Source organism: Geotrypetes seraphini, chromosome 2, assembly GCF_902459505.1.
Source record: "Geotrypetes seraphini chromosome 2, aGeoSer1.1, whole genome shotgun sequence".
NCBI lineage: Eukaryota > Metazoa > Chordata > Amphibia > Gymnophiona > Dermophiidae > Geotrypetes > Geotrypetes seraphini.
The window spans coordinates 147,615,309-147,636,159 of record NC_047085.1 but is presented as its reverse complement, the minus strand read 5'-3'; the positions used below and the strand labels follow the sequence as shown (position 1 = coordinate 147,636,159).

The window sequence follows — 20,851 nt, the reverse complement described above, 5'->3', positions numbered from 1 at the left end:
ACTTTAGTTGTTTTCCTAAAGACAGTCATACACATGATCTTCAAATAGCGATCCTTTAATGAAGCCGATTTTAGAGGTTCAAAAGACAATTCAGAAAGCACTTTAAGGACCAACTAATATCACACTGTGGAAGAACTGGATGGAGGAGGCCAAATCTGCTTTACCCCATGCAAAACACATACCCTGTCTACATGAGCTACAAGTGAAGAACATCTGACTTTTCCCCTGAAACAGGAGATAGTGACCACCTGAACCTTAAATAAGCATATGACAAACCCTACTCCAAAAAATCTCAGGCACCCCTGCCAGCCAGCCTTTGTTCCCCACATCCCAAACCAGTGCTTAAAGGTTCCTCAGACTAAAATATGCCAAGGGAAGGGAATGATCTATGCCCCTTTCAAAAGCGTAGCAATTACAGAGGCTCTTGAACTTCAACATACTACTTTTAAGAGCCAAGGCAGACATTAGAAGGGATCTATGACCTATGATCTATGACCAGCAGTCCCTGGACACTTTGTAGATCCAACAGGCTTCCAGAGTCACCTTGTTCATTGAGGTATATCACAATCATAGCATTGTCTTACATGATTCATTCTTTCCTTCCACCGAAAGAGAAACCAAAGTAAAGCTAGCTAGCCCGCATTTTCAAGTGACAGATGATTCAAGTGACAGACGTATCCACTAGGAACCACAGACTCCGGACCAAGTAGCCCAGGCTGTGAGCACCCTGCCCCTAAAAGACTTGCATTAGTAATCATCAAGACACTCTGAGCTGTCCCATGCCTAGAGATCAGCACAGAACCCCATCCCAACAGGGGAAGCTCGATATCAAATTCATGATATCAAGAACTAGCAAGACACAGGACCTTGTGAAGGGGACACATGTAGACTGTTAACCCTGGGGAATCCATTTCTATAATTGCTGCCATGGACCCAAGCGCTGTATAAAGATACTGCACACAAAGTTTTTGCTTTTGAGTCTGTAATTTGTGCATCTATTCCTCTGCAAGGAATACTGGCCCTGAAGTGTCAAAACATACCCAAGTAGTCCAACTGTTATGGCGTAATTCCCACAAAAATCAAATACTTGGTATATCTTTAAAAATTCTGCAGTTCCACCAACCTTAGGTATCCTTTATAATACAAGGTTAGTGGTGCATGCGTTTTTAAAAAAGCGTGATTACTGCGGCCGTGGTGTGTGATCCGTGGCTGTGTTCCATTTTAGAACCCGGCCAATGATCACTCTGGCCACGCCCCTCCTCCCACCCTCACCAACCCGAAGGAAGCTCAGCAGACCTCCCGCCCTCACCTCACCAAGCTGGAACCATACCTCCCGCCCTCGCTCACCGCTGCTGTCGCTGCCGCTGCCGCTGATCCTCCTCTTCGGGCCAGCCTGCGATTGTGGCCGGCTTTGGCGGGCCTCGCGGGCCGCTTTCCGGCCTCGGTGGCACGTTCCCTCTGACACACGGGATCGCGTCGGAGGGAGCGTGCTTCCGGGTTGGGGAGCGACCTGCGAAGTTTGCTGTGGCCGGCCACCACGATCGCGGCCTACTTTGAAGAGAAGCAGGCCAGGTAAGCAGGGGGATTAATTCAGGGGGCCAGAGGGAGAGGGAAAGGGGCCATGGAGAGATAGGGAGAGGGAAAGGGGGCTGCTTTGGGGGGGGGAGGTGTGCCGGGGACAGACAGTTTTACTCTGGGGGGAAGACAGAAGGGCCCATGGAGAGACAGGGAGAAGGAAAGGGGGCTGCTTTGGGGGAGGGGTGTGCTGGGGACAGACAGTTTTACTCTGGGGGGGAAGACAGAAGGGCCCATGGAGAGACAGGGAGAAGGAAAGGGGGCTGCTTTGGGGGAGGGGTGTGCTAGGGGGAGACAGAAGGGGCCATGGAGAGATAGGGAGAGGGAAAAGGGGCTGATTTGGGGGAGTGGTGTGCTGGGGGGGAGACAGAAGGGGCCATGGAGAGATAGGGATAGGGAAAGGGGGCTGCTTTGGGTGGGAGGTGTGTGCTGGGGGCAGACAGCTTTGCTTGGGGGGGGAGACAGAAGGACACAGACAGCAGCCAAGGAGAGAGAGATAAAGAAACACAGACAGACAGACACTCTATTCTAGCACCCGTTAATGTAACGGGCTTAAAGACTAGTTACTATATATTACTATAATAAATTAACATAATTGAAATTCAAAACAATTTAGACAAACCATCAAATTAATGCCAGTCTCATGTACTTTAGTGGAAATTTAAGCTCAATAGATCAAAGAAGATATTCAATTTGAATTAACAAGCCAGGTCAATGCCTCATTGCCTACAGTTCCTTTTTTAAACTGCTGCATAAACCCTAGAAGTTAACACCCATGATTCAGGATTGATAACAGTTATATACAATTCCAGGAAAAAAAGGTTTAAGACATGGCTTTGGGTTCAAGTTTTTGGGACTTCTTTATGCAAATATTCTGTAACTGAGGATACTGCAGATAATTACAGTATGACTTAATTACAGTATATGACTAAGTACTCTATGTTGTAGAAAAACAAGGTGGGGATTAGACTGACATTTTGTTTGGTTATGTATATACTGATTTGCTGGTGGAGAAGAGTCAAAGGGCTAGATTCACTAACCTGTTCGATCGTGTCCGATCCATGGCAGGCTGACAAATTCACTATGGGTCCATATTCAAATGGGAGTGATCGGAGGAATGCCCTCCCCCACCCCACCCCCAGACTGCACAGATCACTGCTGAGTGATCCCCACGCATGTGCAGACCATCTTCTTTGCCTGTAGAATTGCCTCAGCTGGTTGAAATTCAGGGGACCCATAGGAGAGAATGCTTAGGAGAGTCGGCAGGGACATGAGCGACTGGTCCGCAGCAGTCACTTCTTTTTTGATCAGCCAGCCCAGTCGGTATTCCTTAATTTTTTTGGTGAATTGCTGCCTTCCTACTTTTGGATGCCCTTCCCCTCATGTGCGGATCGGAATCAGATCGGGAGAAAGGTTAGTTAATCGGGTCAGAGTTGCAAAGGGGTCGGGACTTGATCGGTGGGCTTAGTGAATCTAGCTCAAAGTATACAATAGCAGTATTTAGTTTATATATTTGTCTCATGCCTTCTGAAACTCCAAAGTACTTCATGACTAACTCCTGAGGAAATCAGAAAGTCATGGGATAAGAGGCAATGTGTGGTGCAGTAGTTAGAGCCACAGCCTCAGCATCCTGAGGGTTCAAATCCCATGCCCTGGATTGTGACCCTGGGCAAGTCACTCAATTCCCCATTGCCCCAGGTACATTAGATAGATTGTGAGCCCACTGGGACAGACAGGGAAAAATGCTCGAGTACCTGAATATAAACCACTTAGGCTATAAGTGGTATATAAATTCTTAAATAATAAATAATTGTGAATTAAAAACTAGTTAAAGATAGGCAAGAGTAGGGTTGAATTGTCAATATTAACAATGAAGGGTAAATGATGGTGTTCCCTAGGGGTGTGTGCTGATCCCTAGGGGTGTGTGCTGGAACTTCTTCTTTTTAACATTTTTATAAATGATCTGAAAACAGGAGTGAGGTGATTAATTTTGCTGATGAGACAGTTATTCAAAGTTGTTAAATCACAAGATTGTGAAAAAAATTGCAAGATAACCTTATGTAATGAGATTGCCAAGTCCAACATGCACCCAAACGCAGATGACATTTAAATGTAACCTTAGTTTTTGAGGTATCTCCCTTTGGGGCCTGATTTGAAGCCATTTTCTCATTCAGTATCTCTAGGGAGAAGAGGTAGGGGGACAGGCTTACTAACAAGGCCCCTGATGTTGCGTTCCCCTGTCTTATCCCCAAATCTGTCCCTCAAGATTTCCTCCTTTATCCCCCTACACATTTCTAGTCTCACCAATCCCCCTTCTCTAATATCTAACCTCAATCCCACCAACCACCACCTATCTTCTCTTCATCCAGCCACATACAAAGTCTGTAGCTGGTTTGAGCTATCCATCTCCCCTTGCTAGCTAATGTTGACTTTGGATGCTCATAAGAGTGAATTACAACTACTGGGATCCACGTTAGGGATAGTCAAGATGAGTGAGCAGAGAGCATACAAAAGGCAGAAGATAAATGGGGAGGTACACTAGGAGTGGATAGTGCAATAAGACTGGTCTTCCCATCACTACCCCCCTCAAAAAAAATAACTCTTCTATCACAAATAAGCCCCCTCCTCACCCATACATATTTTGCTTACAGCCCCAACCCCCCACTAATTCTACAGGGCAATGCATTAGGAGTCTGAAGTCCCACTGGGTCCATATGGGAAAGAATTAGTAGGGGAAAAAAGGGTGAAGAAAAAGAGATTTTATTATTATTATTTTTTAAAATCTTTATTCATTTTTAAAACTTACAATAAGTATGTCAACAAATAATAACATTTTAACTTAAATACAACACTTAAGAGATTTTAAATTAGAGATGCCATCCAGGTTTCCTCATGCAACAACTGATATTTAATTTGGATTAAAATATTTAGATAATTTATATACCATTATAAAATATATCAGGATAAAATTGTTTATATTAGGTCAAATTAGTTGTTGGACAAAAACTTGCTTCCTGTTTCAGAGATTCTAAAGTTGCATGTCACCAATTCCTAAAGATTAGTTAGCTTAACAGTCTTTAATACTCTCACATTATCCTTAAAAGGGAAATTTGCTATTACAAGCTAAACATTATGTTATCTGTCATCTTTCATTCATTAGCAGAGTTCCCAATTCATTTATTCTCTGAAAATATGAAGCCTTTGAAAGGGAACATACACAATATTCATTACAGATTATAATAAGTCAGTTCTCCCATCCCAAACACACATAAAAGCTCAGTTTCAGACTGTATACACCATTACAGTTGAGTCTTTTATACACCACAATTTCAAATCTACTTAAAAGTCTTTAGTAAATTTGGCAGCTGAAAGTCTGATTTTTCTAAAGTCACAAAAGAATTTTAAGTTTAAAGCAAGTAAGCTAAAACCAACATTACCTTTCTTTAAGAGATGTGATCAGAACTCCAGGCAACAAATGTTATTACAACGCAATTATATCTCAACAAGTATCTACAAATAGCACTTGTGATTCAATGCTCAGATCAAAGTTACATTTTTAAATCCTGACTCCTGCACACAACATTTAGCCTGACGTATGAATACCTGCCACATGCTCTAACTTGTGCTAAAAATAAATGCAACTGTGAAGCATGCAGAGACCTTGAGCACTGTTATAACAAGTTGATTCAAAACAAGTGTTATTTTCCATACTATAGCTATGCATTTCCAGAACCAAGACAAATTTCCTTGATAAAATAATTTAGTTACATCACAAAGATTAACCATGGTTGCAAAGCTAAAGGTTGCAAAGCTACAAGACAGTAGATAAACCTAGTCATGGGTCTACTTTCCATTTACTTATGCATATTGTGCCATCGTAAATTTTTAGGTTTATTAGAACGGTCGATCAAGCATGATCCCTACTAAAAAATACCATCACCGAAGCACAGAATCTCTACATTCCGCAGATATCCAGAAGGAAGGAGAAATAAAAACAAAGGAGAACCAGCTTGGCTAACTAAAGAAGTGAAGGATGCAGTAAGGGATAAGAGGAACTCTTTTAAAAAATGGAAACGTGAACACACAACGGAGGCCTGGAACAGTCACAAGGTCGACCAGAAGAAGTGTCACAAGGCGATAAGAGACGCCAAAAAAGCCTATGAGGAAAAGATAGCGCAAGAAGCCAAAAACTTCAAGCCCTTTTTTAGATACATAAAAGGGAAAAAACCAGCTAAGGAGGCAGTGGGCCCTCTCGACGACCAAGGAAGAAAAGGGTGCATCAAGGAAGACAAATAGATTGCGGATAGGCTAAACTCATTCTTTGCGTCTGTCTTTACCAAGGAGGACACTGCATCAATGCCAGAAACAGGGAGAGCATTCAAGGGAGAAATTGAGGATAGCCTCACCACAGTAAATGTGGATTTGAACATGATATATTATCAGATCGACAAATTGAGAAGTGATAAATCCCCTGGACCAGATGGAATTCACCCGAAAGTGCTAAAGGAGCTTAAGATAGAAATAAGAGAACTATTACAATCCTTAGCTAACTTGTCAATTAAAACCGGGCAAATACCAGATGACTGGAGGATAGCGAATGTCATCCCAATCTTCAAAAAAGGATCGAGAGGAGAACCGGGCAACTATAGACCTACAAGTCTTACGTCGGTTCCTGGGAAGATGATTGAAGCACTAATAAAGGATAGCATAGAGCAACACCTGGAAAATCACGACCTGATGAGAGCTAGCCAACACGGCTTTAGGAAAGGGAAGTCATGTTTGACTAATTTACTTCAAATTTTTGAGGAGGTGAACAAACAAATTGATAGCGGTGAACCGGTGGCTATAATATACTTGGACTTCCAGAAAGCGTTCGACAAGGTTCCCCCACACAAGGCTTCTGAAGAAACTACAAAGCCATGGAATAGAAGGAGATATACTAAAATGGATAGGCAAATGGTTGGAAAACAGATTGCAGAGGGTGGGCATAAATGGGAAGTTCTCAGACTGGGAAGAGGTGACGAGCAGTGTACCCCAGGGATCGGTTCTTGGGCCCATCTTGTTCAATATCTTCATAAACGACCTAGAAGATGAAACAACAAGTAATTTAATCAAGTTTGCAGATGACACAAAACTATGTCAGGTAGTTGGGTCACAAAAGGACAGAGAAGAACTTCAGAGAGATTTGAAAAGTGGCAGATGAAGTTTAAGATAGAAAAATGCAAAGTGATGCACCTGGGTAAGAAAAACAAGGAACATGAATATAAAATGTTAGGTGTGACACTGGGCAAGACCGAACAAGAAAGGGACCTGGGGGTACTGATAGACAGGACCCTGAAGCCGTTGGCTCAATGTGCAGCGGCAGCAAAGAAAGCAAATAGGATGTTGGGCATGATAAAGAAGGGAATCACAAGTAGATCGGCGGACATCATAATGCCGCTTTACAGAGCAATGGTCAGACCACACTTGGAATACTGTGTCCAACACTGGTCTCCCTACCTAAAGAAGGATATAACCCTACTGGAGAGGGTGCAAAGGCGAGCCACGAAGCTAGTTAAAGGTATCGAGAATTTGAGCTACAAAGAACGCCTCGGAAAACTGGGATTGTTCACCCTCAAGAAGAGAACACTGCGAGGAGACATGATAGAGACACTTTAAATACTAAAAGGATTTGACAAAATAGAGCAAGAAACATCGTTATTCACATTGTCAAATGCGACTCGGACAAGAGGTCATGGACTGAAACTGAGGGGCACCAGGCCCAGGACAAATATTAGGAAGTTCTGTTTCGCACAACGAATGGTGACGCTTGGAACGCTCTCCCTGAGGAGGTCGTGATGGAGACCAACATTCTGGGATTCAAGAGCAAGTTGGATGCACACCTTCTTGCAAATCACATTGGGGGATACGAGTAAACAAGGTTTCTCAGCAGGGAACACCTGGCTTGGCCTCCGTGGGTGCAGGTCGTCGGACTGGATGGATCTAGAGTCTGATCCGGCGAAGCCATTTCTTATATTCTTAGTTGTCCATGCCTCCACCCCGTTTCGAAAAAACTTCCTGTTTCCGCTTGGGCAGACCGCAGCAAAGGTGCAAAGGAGGTCGCCCGGGCAGCACAAGAGAATTACTCCCACACCTGCGACCTTGTAGTTTTCATGGTAAGGGGAGCTTTGGAAGCGGGTGGGGAGAACATTTAGTGGAACCTGGGGGTGGGGGGGGGATCGGGAGAAAGAAGGAGATGGTAGCATGTGGATGGAGGGAAGGGGAAGACAGGGAAGAGATGTTGCACATAGAGAGAGGAAAGGGGGGGGGGGAAGCTAGAAGGATAGATTTGAGATGGAAGCAGAAAAAAAATGGAAGAAAACTGAATAAGAAAAATCAGTGCCAAAGATGTGAAGGAGAGAAAAGAAACAACAAATGCATAAGGAGGCCTTGGAAACAGAATTAAGAGCAAAGAGGGAGCAAGATGATCAGAAAAATGAAATAGCCAGATAAAGGTGCAAAAAATATTTTTTATTTTAAATTTAGTGATTGAAATAGCCAATTTAGAAAATTTACATCTGTTTTTATAATTTGAACTGTTCAGGAAAAAATGTATTTCCTTTTATTTCTTTTGTGGTGTACTGTGTGCAGTCAGGCATATTAGGGTTTTTGTTTGTGTATAATATAGTACTTTTAGTTTGTGGGCTTGTTTTTGAAAAAAGGTTTTTCTGCATCTGTTATTGAGGCCAGGTGTTCTGGTGGGGATAGAAGTTCAGAAACTTTGGTTGGTGTTGTGGCCCCAAGTAGGAAGATATTTGTCGGTTCTCTTTCAGCTTTTTTGGACTCTAAACAGCCCCAACAGAAAAATTAGTGATTACTTATGGCATTACTTACGACACTCACATACCCAAATTTCTAATCTGGAGAAGAGGAGACTTAGAGGGGATATGATAGAGACTTATAAGATCATGAGGGGCATAGAGAGAGTAGAGAGGGACAGATTCTTCAAACTTTCAAAAAATAAAAGAACAAGAGGGCATTCGGAAAAGTTGAAAGGGGACAGATTCAATACTAATGCCAGGAAGTTCTTCTTTACCCAACGTGTGGTGGACACTTGGAATGCGCTTCCAGAGGACGTTATAGGGCAGAATACAGTACTGGGATTTAAGAGAGGATTGGACATTTTCCTGCTGGAAAAGGGAATAGAAGGGTATAAATAGAGGATTACTACTCAGGTCCTGGACCTGTTGGGCCGCCGCGTGAGCGGACTGCTGGGCAAGATGGACCTCAGGTCTGACCCAGCAGAGGCATTGCTTATGTTCTTATGTTTATATTCCAGTCAACCTTTTTTCCTCCTTTATTGGGGGAATAAAGGTTACCTCTGTTTATATTTGGATTGGTTTATATTTGAGTATATATGGTACATACATCCAGCCCTGAGTGGACCTCTTAACTCTGGACCAAAATTGGGAATTTAGTACCATGTCTAAAGAACAGACTAAAGGCCAATACACCATTCCAAAAGAGGATGCGGCACAGTAAAGAGTAAAGATGGTTTGCAAAACCCTGTAATCACCCTTCAACTACTTGCTATGATTCTGACCTAGTCTCAGAACTGTAATAACCCCAAAATCTCCCCCTCCCCCACCCCATCAATTGTGCTCATCTACAGTGGTTCTCTTCTGAAAAGCAGGATTCAGTCACCACAATTGGGTGGCCCAAGCTATGGGTTGTTCCATGTCTAACGTGACCATTTATTTTTTTCCTCAAAGCGGGACAGGATGCCCCCCCCCCACCAGTACCTTTTTTAATCCCGGTGGCTGCCTCCTGTCTGATGTCTTCCAGCAGCGGCAAAGCGGCGCACAAGGCAGGCGCGAGCTTTTCACACACCTGCCGTGAGTTCTTGCGGGATTTGCAAGAACTGACAGCAGCCATTCAGTGAGCAGCGCGGGACCAGGCAGGCGCAACACTCTGCCGCTGCCAGAAGACATCAGGACAGGAGGCAGCCGTCGGGATTTAAAAAAGGTTCCAGGAGCCGGGGGGTGGGGGGGCTGTATTCGCTACGGTACTTGTTTCTTCAGCAGGCACCTGAAAACGAGACATTTCAGCATCCTGAAGCTGTGCTTGGGGACAACAGGACAGGCTACCTTAGCTTACTGCTGGCTGCATGTTGAAGAACAAAATAGGGACAGGATAAAGGTGTGGTATGAAGGAGACAGTTCAAAATCAACCTGCTCATGCCTGAAAACTGCCCTTCTTCAGTACAGCTAAAAAGGTGCACAAGGTTCTACTTTTATCTGCATTTAGGATGAGGAGCAGCAGCCCCTCTCAGATATGCTTTTGTATGGAATCAGAGATTAATTTGAAGACTGTACAGTGAGAGAATGTGCTTTACAGTACCCTTTCCAAATCCGCGGTTTCAGCACTTGCGGATTTGGATATGCGCAATTTTTTTTTTTTAGAAACGCTGCATCCCGGACCTTCTCTGGTGGTCTAGCAGCGACACGGGGCAAGTTCGCTCGTCCGATGCTCCTGCCTCGTGCAGAGCCGTCATCAAAATGGCTGCCGTGAGTTCCTGTTGTAGTCTTGATGATGGCTCTGCACGGGGCAGGAGCGTAGGACGAGCGATCCTGCCCCGCGTCACCGCTAGTCCACCAGGTAAGGTCTGGGGAAGGTCCGGGACACGGGGGTGGGTCAGAGCCAGCCCTGAAAGTTATCCGCGATATTTCAGTATTCGCAGGCTGGCTCTGCCCCTAACCCCCGCGAATATTGAGGGTCTGCTGTATTTTCCTTGTTAAATCTACACAAAAATCAACAAGCAGAGTAAAACCTCGGTTTGCAAGTAACACGGTTTGTGAGTGTTTTGCAAGCCGAGCAAAACACTCCCGCAAATTGTGCCTCGCAAAAAGAGCGTTGACTCGCTAAACAAGCTCTCAGCTATGGTGGCCCAGGGGTGGGTACCTGCCTGTGGGTGCCACAGCCCCTTCATCGGGGTGGCTTCCTTCCCTCGGAGTCCCCGTGCGGCTGCCCTCTCGCTTCGGCCGATGCCTCCCCCATCCACCAGCGCCTCCTGATTCAAGCCGGCCGCCATCCTGTAGAAGCATGCACAAGAACTCTCAGCTCCCGAGCCAAGCCAGCTGCTGCCCCAACAATGGGCGCGCCACATACAAGCACACACATCGGGAGCTGAGAGATCCTGCGCATGCTTTTACAGAATGGCGGCATGCTTTTACAGAATGGCGGCCGGCTTGAATTGGGAGCCGGGAGACACGGGCAGAGGCACAGGCCGAAGCGGGAGGGCAGCCGCAAGGGGACCCCAAGGGAAGGAAGCCACCCCGCTGAAGGGGCTGCAGCACCCACAGGTAGGTACCCACCCCTGGGCAAACCATAGCTAACTTTGGTTGTGGAATGAATCTTCCGAGTTTGCATTATGGCCTATGGGGAACTTTGCTTTGATATACGAATGCTTTGACTTACAAGCATGCTTTTGGAACGAATTATGCTTGTAAACCAAGATATCACTTATCGATCTTACCAAGTTTACAGCAAAAACATTCATTCCTTCAGCTGGGTAAACTCATGCGGAGTCCCACTCTGTTCAACATTTACCTGGCCGCACTGGGGAACCTATTGCAAAGTCTAAAAATCAAATTTTACATCTAGGCCGACGACATCACCATTATCTTTCCCCTAACAAACCTAACACCCGAGACGAAGAATCACCTGGCATCCATCTTAAAGCAAATCGAACTATTGATGGCCGATTTCAAATTAAAACTCAATTCAGAAAAAAACAAATTCTTCCTGGCGAGCCCAAATGACAAAATCAAAGATTCATCAATTTCCTTGAATGGATTCCAGAGTAACTCCCAGAAAATATGCACATGGATGAAGAGGAAGGAGGTACACATGGATAAAGTGGAATGAGATGCACTTGGATGAAGAGGAAGGAGGTGCACATGGATAAAGTGGAATGAGATGCACTTGGATGAAGAGGAAGGAGGTGCACATGGATAAAGTGGAATGGAAGGAAAGAGGAGATGCACTTGGATGAAGAGGAAGGAGGTGCACATGGATAAAGTGGAATGGAAGGAAAGAGGAGATGCACTTGGATGAAGAGGAAGGAGGTGCACATGGATAAAGTGGAATGGAAGGAAAGAGGAGATGCACATGGCTGGAAGGGAAAAGGAAGAGGGAAAAAGATGCATGTGGATGGAGGAAGGGAGGGCATGAACTTGGGACACAGAAGGGAGGGAGGGAATAGTTGGGCATTATATGAGTGAGGGAAAAAGACAGTACACATGGGGAAAGAAGAAAGGAAAATTGTGAGAGAGGGGAAAATTGTTGGGCATAGAGAGATGCATGGAGAGGAGAAGAACGAGAGGGAGAAATGTTGGATATGGTCATGGAGAGGGAACAGTGGAACAGATTGAAAGGGATGTAAGGGGAGAAATGTTGGACATAGTGGTGGATGGAATTGAGGGAGAGATGTGGCATGTGCTGGAGAGGAGTGATAGGAGAAATGTTGGGCACTGGTGAAAGATTCTGCATATGATCTGGGGGTTATGAGAGGGAGAAATGTTGGATGGCAGTAGAGGGGGTAGAAGAGATGCACCCTGAATTCCACCCCCTCTCTTTCTCTCTTTCTTTCCCCACTCCCTTTGCAGCAAGGGAGGAAATGAGAAAAAGATAGATGGAAAGCGAGAGGGAGACATGTTGCCAATGGGAGTGGAGGAGAAAGGAAGAAAAAAGTTAGACTCCTGGAGGGATAGAGAAAGATGTTAGTTGGGGAAGAAAATAAGTTCTGGAGGAGAGGAAGCTTGCAGGAGGCAGAAAGAAAGAAATGTTGGATGCACAGTCAGAAGGAAGTGCAACCAGATAACAAAGGTAGGGAAAATGATTTTATTTTCAATTTAGTGATTGACATGTGTCAAGTTTTGAGTATTTATATCTGCTGTCTATATTTTGCACTATATTTGTCTATCTTTTTGTAGCTGCTCCTGAGGCGACATTGCATATTTTAAAGTCATGCCTTGACCTCTTTGAAAAAAACTGAATATAAATGATAATTAACATTTTCTCTGCATATAGTGTGCTTTGTGTCTTTTTAATTTTGTGGTTACCATTATGTATTGTTAATAAGTTATATTATGTGCATATGAAAAATGAATGGAAGAAATTACATTACAATTAGTACTATTATTATGGAGGTGGGGTCAGGGGCGGATCTTGGGTGGGGGTACTCTGCTTGAAGAAGTTAAGAAACACTGTTTTAGGCAACAGAAGAAAGGGGCGACTAAAAGTCAAATCTATTATCCAACTATTTGTTTCCACTTTATGGAATCACTTCCCCACTTACAACCAGTTGAAAATGCTTTAATTTAAAAAAAAAAAGTTCAAGCAAACCTTGAAGACATTTTACTAAGGCATTCATTCCTTTCAGACTGGCCAGTTTTTCAGCACTGCGTCTTATGTACCCTACCCCTGTTTTTTTTGGTTCTAGTTAATCTCTATAATCTCTGTTTAAGACAGTGGTTTCCCCAATGAATATATACAAGATCTATTTACCAACAGTGAAGGCACTGCATGCAAATAGATCAACTGCCTGCAGCTCTCAAGGACTGGAAATTGCTCACCCTTGATTTAGGACTATAATTATGATAACACCTAGGCAACTTCTTGTATTTTCCCCCCAACTTTCATGACCCCTTCTCCTTTACCTATTTTGTAAGAACATAAGAATTGCCGCTGCTGGGTTAGACCAGTGGTCCATCGTGCCCAGCAGTCTGCTCACGCGGCGGCCCTTAGGTCAAAGACCAGCACCCTATTTGAGTCTAGCCTTACTTGCATATGTTCTGTTCCAGTAGGAACTTAGCTTTATACAAATTGTGGCTATTTTTTGGATGCAAATATCTCAACTGCACATCATCCAATTTTTTTATATCACCTGAAAGAGTGTCTTTTTTGCTACATCAAATGAAAGGTGACCAATGATGAGTTTGACTCCTAACAAAACACATTCTCTTTTGGCATGATCACAAATCCTTTTAGGATTTCAGAGGGTGGAGCTAGATGTACTGAACTAAGGATTCTTCCAACCACAGAAATGTTGTAATTATGGAGAGAGAACAAATACATTTCGCTAAAAGGTTTAAGAAACACATCACGTTTACAAAACCTCAGAAAAAAAGAATAATCTGCATGAAAAACCATGTGCACATACAGGTTCTCCTTATAAAAATGTGGTCGTACCTGTTTCTGTAATAACTAGTCAGCACATCGGTGGCAAAACTCAGCAAGTCTCTGCTTCAAAAGTCATTTGAGAATCATTGGTTGGGTTAATACTCCAGTCAAAATGCTTTGATAATTAAGGATGGTCAGTCTTAAAAGCTATTCTTTTGTTCATAGAACATTCAGCACTCTATTAAACTTTTACTTTTCTGCAGCAAATATTTGAACTTCAATTACAGGTCATAATCTCTGCAATAAGGGAACAGAACTTCAGTGCTTTAAAAAAAAAAAAAGAGACAGCTTCTAAAATATTTAAACTGCAGGAAAATAATTACTCTCTTATAAAAGCTTTTAAAGACTAGCTGTAGTTCAATAGTGTTATGAACTTTTCCTTCCATTCTTATTCAAGAAGCATTACTACATGTACCATAAGCTTGCAGGGCTGTCCAAGTATGGCAAGCAGGGTTCTTGCCTAGGACAAAAGACAAGTGATGCCAAAAGGGAGCATCAAGCACTTGCAAACCCCACGTTTGGCCCTACCTGCCTTATCTGGCACACCTTCCACACCATGGTCAGCCTGCTTGCTTACTTTTGCCCCAGTTCTTCCACCTCTCATCATGCTAAGTCAACTTTGAAGGACATTCAGAAGAAAATGCATAATTATCAAGCTGTGTAAGCATAAATCTTGACATTTATTCAATTTTCTATACCGTTCTCCCAGGGGAGCTCAGGTACTCAAGCATTTTTCCCCCATCTGTCCCAGTAGGCTCTCAATCTTTCTAAATGTACCAGGGGCAATGGGGATTAAGTGACTTTGCCCAGGGTCACAAGGAGCAGTATGGGTTTGAATCCACAACCTCAGAGTGCTGAGGCTTTAGCTTTAACCACTGCACCACACTCTTCCCTTTCATCTTTTGATGAAGAATTTATTTTGACTTCAAGGAATAAAAAGTCCTTAGGCAAGTCCAAACTTCTGCAACAAGCACTGTGCTCTTTGCCTACATTCAGCACTATCAGACACGAACACTGGGGCTTACTTAGTATTTCAATTGCCAGGATCACTAAGTAATGAATTAACTAAAGGTGACCTTGACAAAATGAATCTTTAACCTGAATTTAAACAAAAGCAAAAATCTCATTTTCCCCAATTAACTCTTTAGTTCCTCAAATTCTATGGTACAAGACCTGCAGCTGATTCTAATTTGAGAGAATTCAGGTCATAGAAAACAATAAGCTTACATTCAAAACTGGGAAGGATGATTATTGAAATATATATATACACACACATTTGCCCCTCGCACATTATGACTTATACCAGTAGCTAATTCTCAAGCATGTAGTCAGTTTTCTAAGCTCAGCTATCACAAAGTTATCTAAAAATCAGTTTGCACTAGTACTGTTGCACCAGCAGAGAGAGCATTTTAAGGCTAACCTCATTAGTAATAATAATAATTTATTCTTGTATACTGCCAAAGCCATAATAGTTTGAGGCGGTTTACAATGAGAAGTACAGTGGTGCCTCGCATAACGAACGCCTCGCACAACGAACGCTTCACACAACGAACTTCATGTCTTGATTCACACAACGAACTTCGTTTCACACAACGAACTTCACACAACGAACTTCGTTTCACACAACGAACTTCGTTTCACACAACGAAGTCGCCCGAGCTGCCGATGTATTGCATCCTTCCGCGCAGGCACTGCAGGCAGTCGTTAGTCACTGCGCTTAACTGCCCTCTCTCACTGTATACAGTCGTCCTTTTAAGATAAACTCAATATTTTTTATATATCATGGCTTCTAAAAAAAGCAGGAAGGTGATTTCTGTTGAAATGAAACGGGAAATAATTAGAAGGAGTGAATGTGGGGTAAAACAGTGTGACCTCGTCAAAGAGTTTGGCCTCAGCAAGACCACCATTTTGACAAATTTATCTTTTTTTAATGTCATCTTAGCATATTTTATGCTGCAGAACGAATTATTTTTTTAAACATGTATTGTTATGGGAAAACGCGTTTCACATAACGAACTTTTCGCATAACAAACTTGCTCCTGGAACGAATTAAGTTCGTTGTGTGAGGCACCACTGTACTGGACAATCAGTGAAAAAAAATACAATACAAATCATCAGAAATACATACAAGACAATAGGATAAAAAATTAAAAACAGTGAATCAGGTTACAAATTGATCAAACAACTGTCTTTACTAATTTTCTAAAAGTAAAATAAGATGGAGCATGCATAATATTACTAAACCAGTCATTTAATTTGCCTGCCTGAAAAGCAAGAGTTCTATCCAGAAATATTTTAAAGCGACAAGCATTTACTGTTGGGTAAGCAAACATATGGATTCTGCGTGCAGGCATGTTAAAATGGTCTAAAAAAAAAAAAAAAAAAAAAGAGAGAGACCAGGTACTCAGGAGTACTGAATTTTCAAAGCTTCATCAGGCATACGAGGTCTGAACAGATGAAATCCCCTGATCTACAGGTCACAGTCAAGAAAGTCATATAGAGATGGAGACTGGAAAACAAATCCCCCCTCAAACCGAGTCCCTGTATGGAAGAGTGATGCTGCAGATCCAGCGGGCACGCTGAAAGGAAAGGAAGATAACTACCACTGCTCACTGAGAAAAGGCACCAAAATGACAACATCCAAAACCAGGCCCCAAAGGAAAGATAGGAATTCATCATGCACTGCTGGCCAGAGCGGGAATGAGCAATAGACCTCATAGGGAAAGGGGAGAGAACAGACCTGCACTGTTGGCCAGGGCAGGCACAAGCAGCATGTCCGCATCATCAGCAGAGCGTTATTGACCCCCAGGACACTGCTAAAGATCCAACAATCCCACCTCCCTCTACAGGAATGGCACCAACTCTGGACCCTGCCAACAAGGGAGCCCACAGGCATGGGAGCTGTGTGTTGGCTAGATTAGAGAGGGAAGGAGAGGAATAAGGTATTCACATCATAGGTGCCATAGGAGCCCACAGGCGGGGGAGCTGTGTGTTGGCTAGATTAGAAAGGGAAGGAGAGGAATAGGTACTCACATCATAGGTGTCATAGGAGCCCACAGGCATGGTAGCTGTGTGATGGCTAGATTAGAGAGGGAAGGGAGCAGACCATTGCATATATGGCAGAGCTCAACTTTGTGCTCTCTATCTCCACCTGCTGGTAGGTGGACTTAACCCACTCATCTGGATTCATCTGCTAATGCTGACAAGGAACAATGTTATACAGAGATCAAGAGCAATATCAAAGATGGTCCCGAGATTGTGAGCAGATGAGACAGGGAGAATGAAAGTGTTATAAACAGACAGAGAACAGGGTAAATGGGGAGGCTGGGTATAGCCAGGAAGATGAGCAGCTCTGTTTTAGCCATATTCAGTTTTAGATGGCAGTGAGACATCCAGGCAGCAATGTCAGACAAGCAGGTTGAAACTTGGTCTGGGTTTCGGTAGAGATATCTGGTGCGGTGAAGTAGAAAAGTATGCCTACACAGTCTGATATGAAATAACACACCAGAACTGTGTTTTTGTTGGAAACAAATATTTAAGATTTGTTCAAAAAGCCTGGTCTTAATCTTTAAGAATAACTTTGATTGCAGTGGTTTCAGAAGGTTTATAGCAAAGTAGTGGAGCCATTCTTCTTTTAAATTTCAACCAGAATTATACAACTTGCACCGGTTTATATACTTCTATGATCCAACTACAGGAATGTCATCAGCATAAAAATAAATGCAACCCCACATTGTATAAGTGCAGGAGCCAACAATAAGTACACAAAAAGGGATACTTGGGAAGATCAACATTAAGAAGTTTGTTTGTTTAAACTAAACTTAACTTCTTTCTTTAAAGAATCATTGAAATTATTTTATGTATGTTGTCCTCTGAACCATTGTGAATGTTTTATTCTGTAAATCGCTTATAGGCGGTCAAGAAATTTTAGAAATAAATAACCATTAAAAAACACTTGAAGTTATCATTTGTGATCTACTAAGACAAAAGCAGTTCTAAAATCAATTTGCATAACTAGGCTGCCTTGACCCTAAATGCAGATGACTCAAAAGGATCAGCAATATGAAGGCTAAAATCTGGGGGGGGGGGGGGGGGGGGAAGTTTCCAGGAAGAAAAGCCAGAATCAAAAATGTGTGGCAGTGGTGGGAAGACATTATTGTGACTGAGAGGAATAGCAGCATTATAGCAGGAATCAAAAGTAAACAAACATTAGCCAAAGACTTAGATGAGCCATTTCTCATCCTTGGAAAATGAAATAGTGTAGCCCCTAGTCTCCTGGAGTACTCTGTGATGGTTATGTGCACAGGAGGCACAGAAGAACACTATCGGGTAAAGGAGAGTAAAAAGGACAAATAGAAATTCCCCCTTCACCAGTATATTCAGGGTTCTGGGATGCTGATCCCCAGACTATATGCATAGAGGTAGCCTGCTGCTTAGAGACATTATCTGCCAACTCCCACAAAGCTATTAACCAGAGAGAGACAAACTATTTCTCCCTACTCCCTTCTGACTCCAACTGCCTCTGTGATCTCTGTACACTGTTTATCAAGCTGAAAAAATTCTGACTCTTTCACAAGAGCCAACAGTAGGTCTCTAACCCTAGCAGTGGGAGAAGTCCACAGAGTGTGCATGATAGCTTCACTGTTGCCATGACAGAGGCCTGCCTGCTGAATCTCTGCACTTTCATTCAGGGAACACAGAAGACCCCTCATACTACTTTTTGGAATCTCCCAGGTATTTGCGACATGGACTGGCCACTGTTAGAGAAAGAAAGACTTGCGGGATATCATATATGTCGAGTCAGACCAAATTTATCTTATGTGCTCAGAAGAGCCCGGCTTTTTTTTTCCCTAGCTAGCTTGTACTCTTTCCCTCTCATACTGAGCAGACACAGCCACTCTTGTGGCTGGGGAATGGGTCAGTTTCCTCCACAAATAAGACTTGCACAAACAACTATGGGCCGACAAACATTTCTTTCATGAACTGGAAATGCAATCACTGAATAGAGAATTCAGTTTGCAGTGTGTGGTACTATCCCTACATTAGTATCTTTCCTCCAAGGCTTATTTCTAAAAACAGTTACAAAGTGATAAAGTGTGTGTGGGAGGGGGGGGGGGGAAGAAGAGGATCTGAACAGAATGTTCAGCAGCATTTAGCACGATTCATAAACGGCAACATAATGAATGTTTCAGCTTAATGGAAAATATTTTCCAAACCTGAAATAAACTTGCTCAGCCCTCATATTTTCATTCTGTTAACAAGTATTTTCATGTACTGAATAGATAAGTGATTTATCTATACATATGGGCTGGGTCAAGAACTGATTGAGTGGAAGGCGACAAAGGGTAGTGATCAATGGAGATCGCACTGAGGAAAAGGATGTTACCAATGGTGTGCCTTAAGGTTCTGTTCTTGGGCCTGTTCTTTTTAACATTTTTATAAACGATATTGCTGAAGGGTTGTTGGGTAAGATTTGCCTCTTTGCGGACAAATAGACACCCAGGATGGTGTGAATAACATGAAGAAAGACCTGACGAAGCTTGAAGAATGGTCTGAAATTTAGCAGCTGAAATGTAATGCTAAGAAATGCAAGGTCAAGCATTTGGGCTGCAAAAACCCAAGGAACGGTACAGTTTAGGGGTGAAGAACTTATTTGCACGATGGAAGTGCGGGACTTGGGTGTGATTGAAAAGGTGACGGCAAAAGCTATGCTAGGTTGCATAGGGAGAGGTATGCCAGAAGGAAAAAGGAGGTATTGATGCCTCTGTAATAAGACTCTGATGAGACCTCATTTAGAATATTGTGTACAATTCTGGAGACCACACCTTCAAAAAGATTTAAAAAGGATAGAGTCGGTCCAGAGGAAGGTTACTAAAATGGTATGTGGTCTTCATCATAAAGCGTATGGGGATAGACTTAAAGTTCCCAATCTGTATATTCTGGAGGAAAGGCAGGAGAGGGGAGATATGATAGAGATGTTTAAATGCAATATGCAAAAAAATTGTTATTACAATTTGTATTCTTGAGATGTTTAAATACCTACATAATGTAAATGCCCATGAGTTGAGTCTCTTTCATTTGAAAAGAAAATCTGCAATGAGAGGGCATAGGATGAAGTTAAGAGGTGGTGGAACAGAGATAATCTTAGGAAATACTACCGTTTTACAGCAATGCTAGTCACCCAGAAGAGGTGGTGAAGACAGAGATAATCTCAGGAAATACTGTTTTACAGGAAAGGTGGTAGATGCATGGAATAGTCACCTAGAAGAGGTGGTGAAGACAGAGATAATCTCAGGAAATACAGTTTTACAGGAAAGGTGGTAGATGCATGGAATAGTCACCCAGAAGAGGTGGTGAAGACAGAGATAATCTCAGGAAACACTGTTTTACAGGAAAGGTGGTAAATGCATGGAAGTCTCCCAGAAGAGGTGGTGGAAACAGAGACTGTGTCCGAATTCAAAAGGGCCTGGGATAGGCACATGGGATCTCTCGGAAAGCAAAAGAGATAATGGGCGGATGTGCAGACTAGATGGGCCATTTGGATTTTATCTGCCATCATGTTTCTATATAAAGCAAATGCACAAAATTCAAACTTAATTTTGGTCCACTGACCTAATAAGTAAAATTTTTAATTAATTCAGTGGAAATCACAATTTAATATAAACTAACACTGTTACACAGACATTCAACTTTGGGACTAAGATTTTTTGGCACAGCGATTCTTTGCATTTTAGAAGTTGTTTCATTGCTTAATCGTGGTGGGAGTGAACTAAAGCACAGAGAAGGCTTAGCTAGTTTTTACATATGGAAGCTGAGAGAAGATTATCATATTTGGTTTCCAACAAGTACCTCATACGTCCTACTTAGTTTTTGAAGACAAGTGATGGGCAATTCTACAACAATGCAGCCACATTTACACCACATGAGAAATGTACAGAATACCATCACTTTCACAGGTACATGCATGCTTACATGCATTAAGTGGCAGCAAAACACCTAGGGTCTGATCCTCAAAATTCACTGGTAATCCAGTGAGTCTATATAGTGGCCGTAG

At 42.8% G+C, this 20,851-nt stretch overlaps 1 protein-coding gene across 4 annotated transcripts in view; it reads right to left on the bottom strand.

Moving 5' to 3' along the window:
• Nucleotides 1-20,851, bottom strand: part of LOC117355436 (myosin regulatory light chain 2, smooth muscle minor isoform) — a 53,128-nt gene that overhangs the window by 18,048 nt on the left and 14,229 nt on the right. Inside the window, exon 1 of one of the 4 annotated variants that reach the window (XM_033933970.1) lies at nucleotides 5,013-5,031. The exons of the other annotated variants lie outside the window; for them this stretch is intronic. The gene's annotated coding sequence lies outside the window, so the exon portion shown is untranslated. Of the gene's footprint in view, nucleotides 1-5,012; nucleotides 5,032-20,851 lie in introns of those variants that run through there. 4 annotated transcript variants of the gene reach the window in all.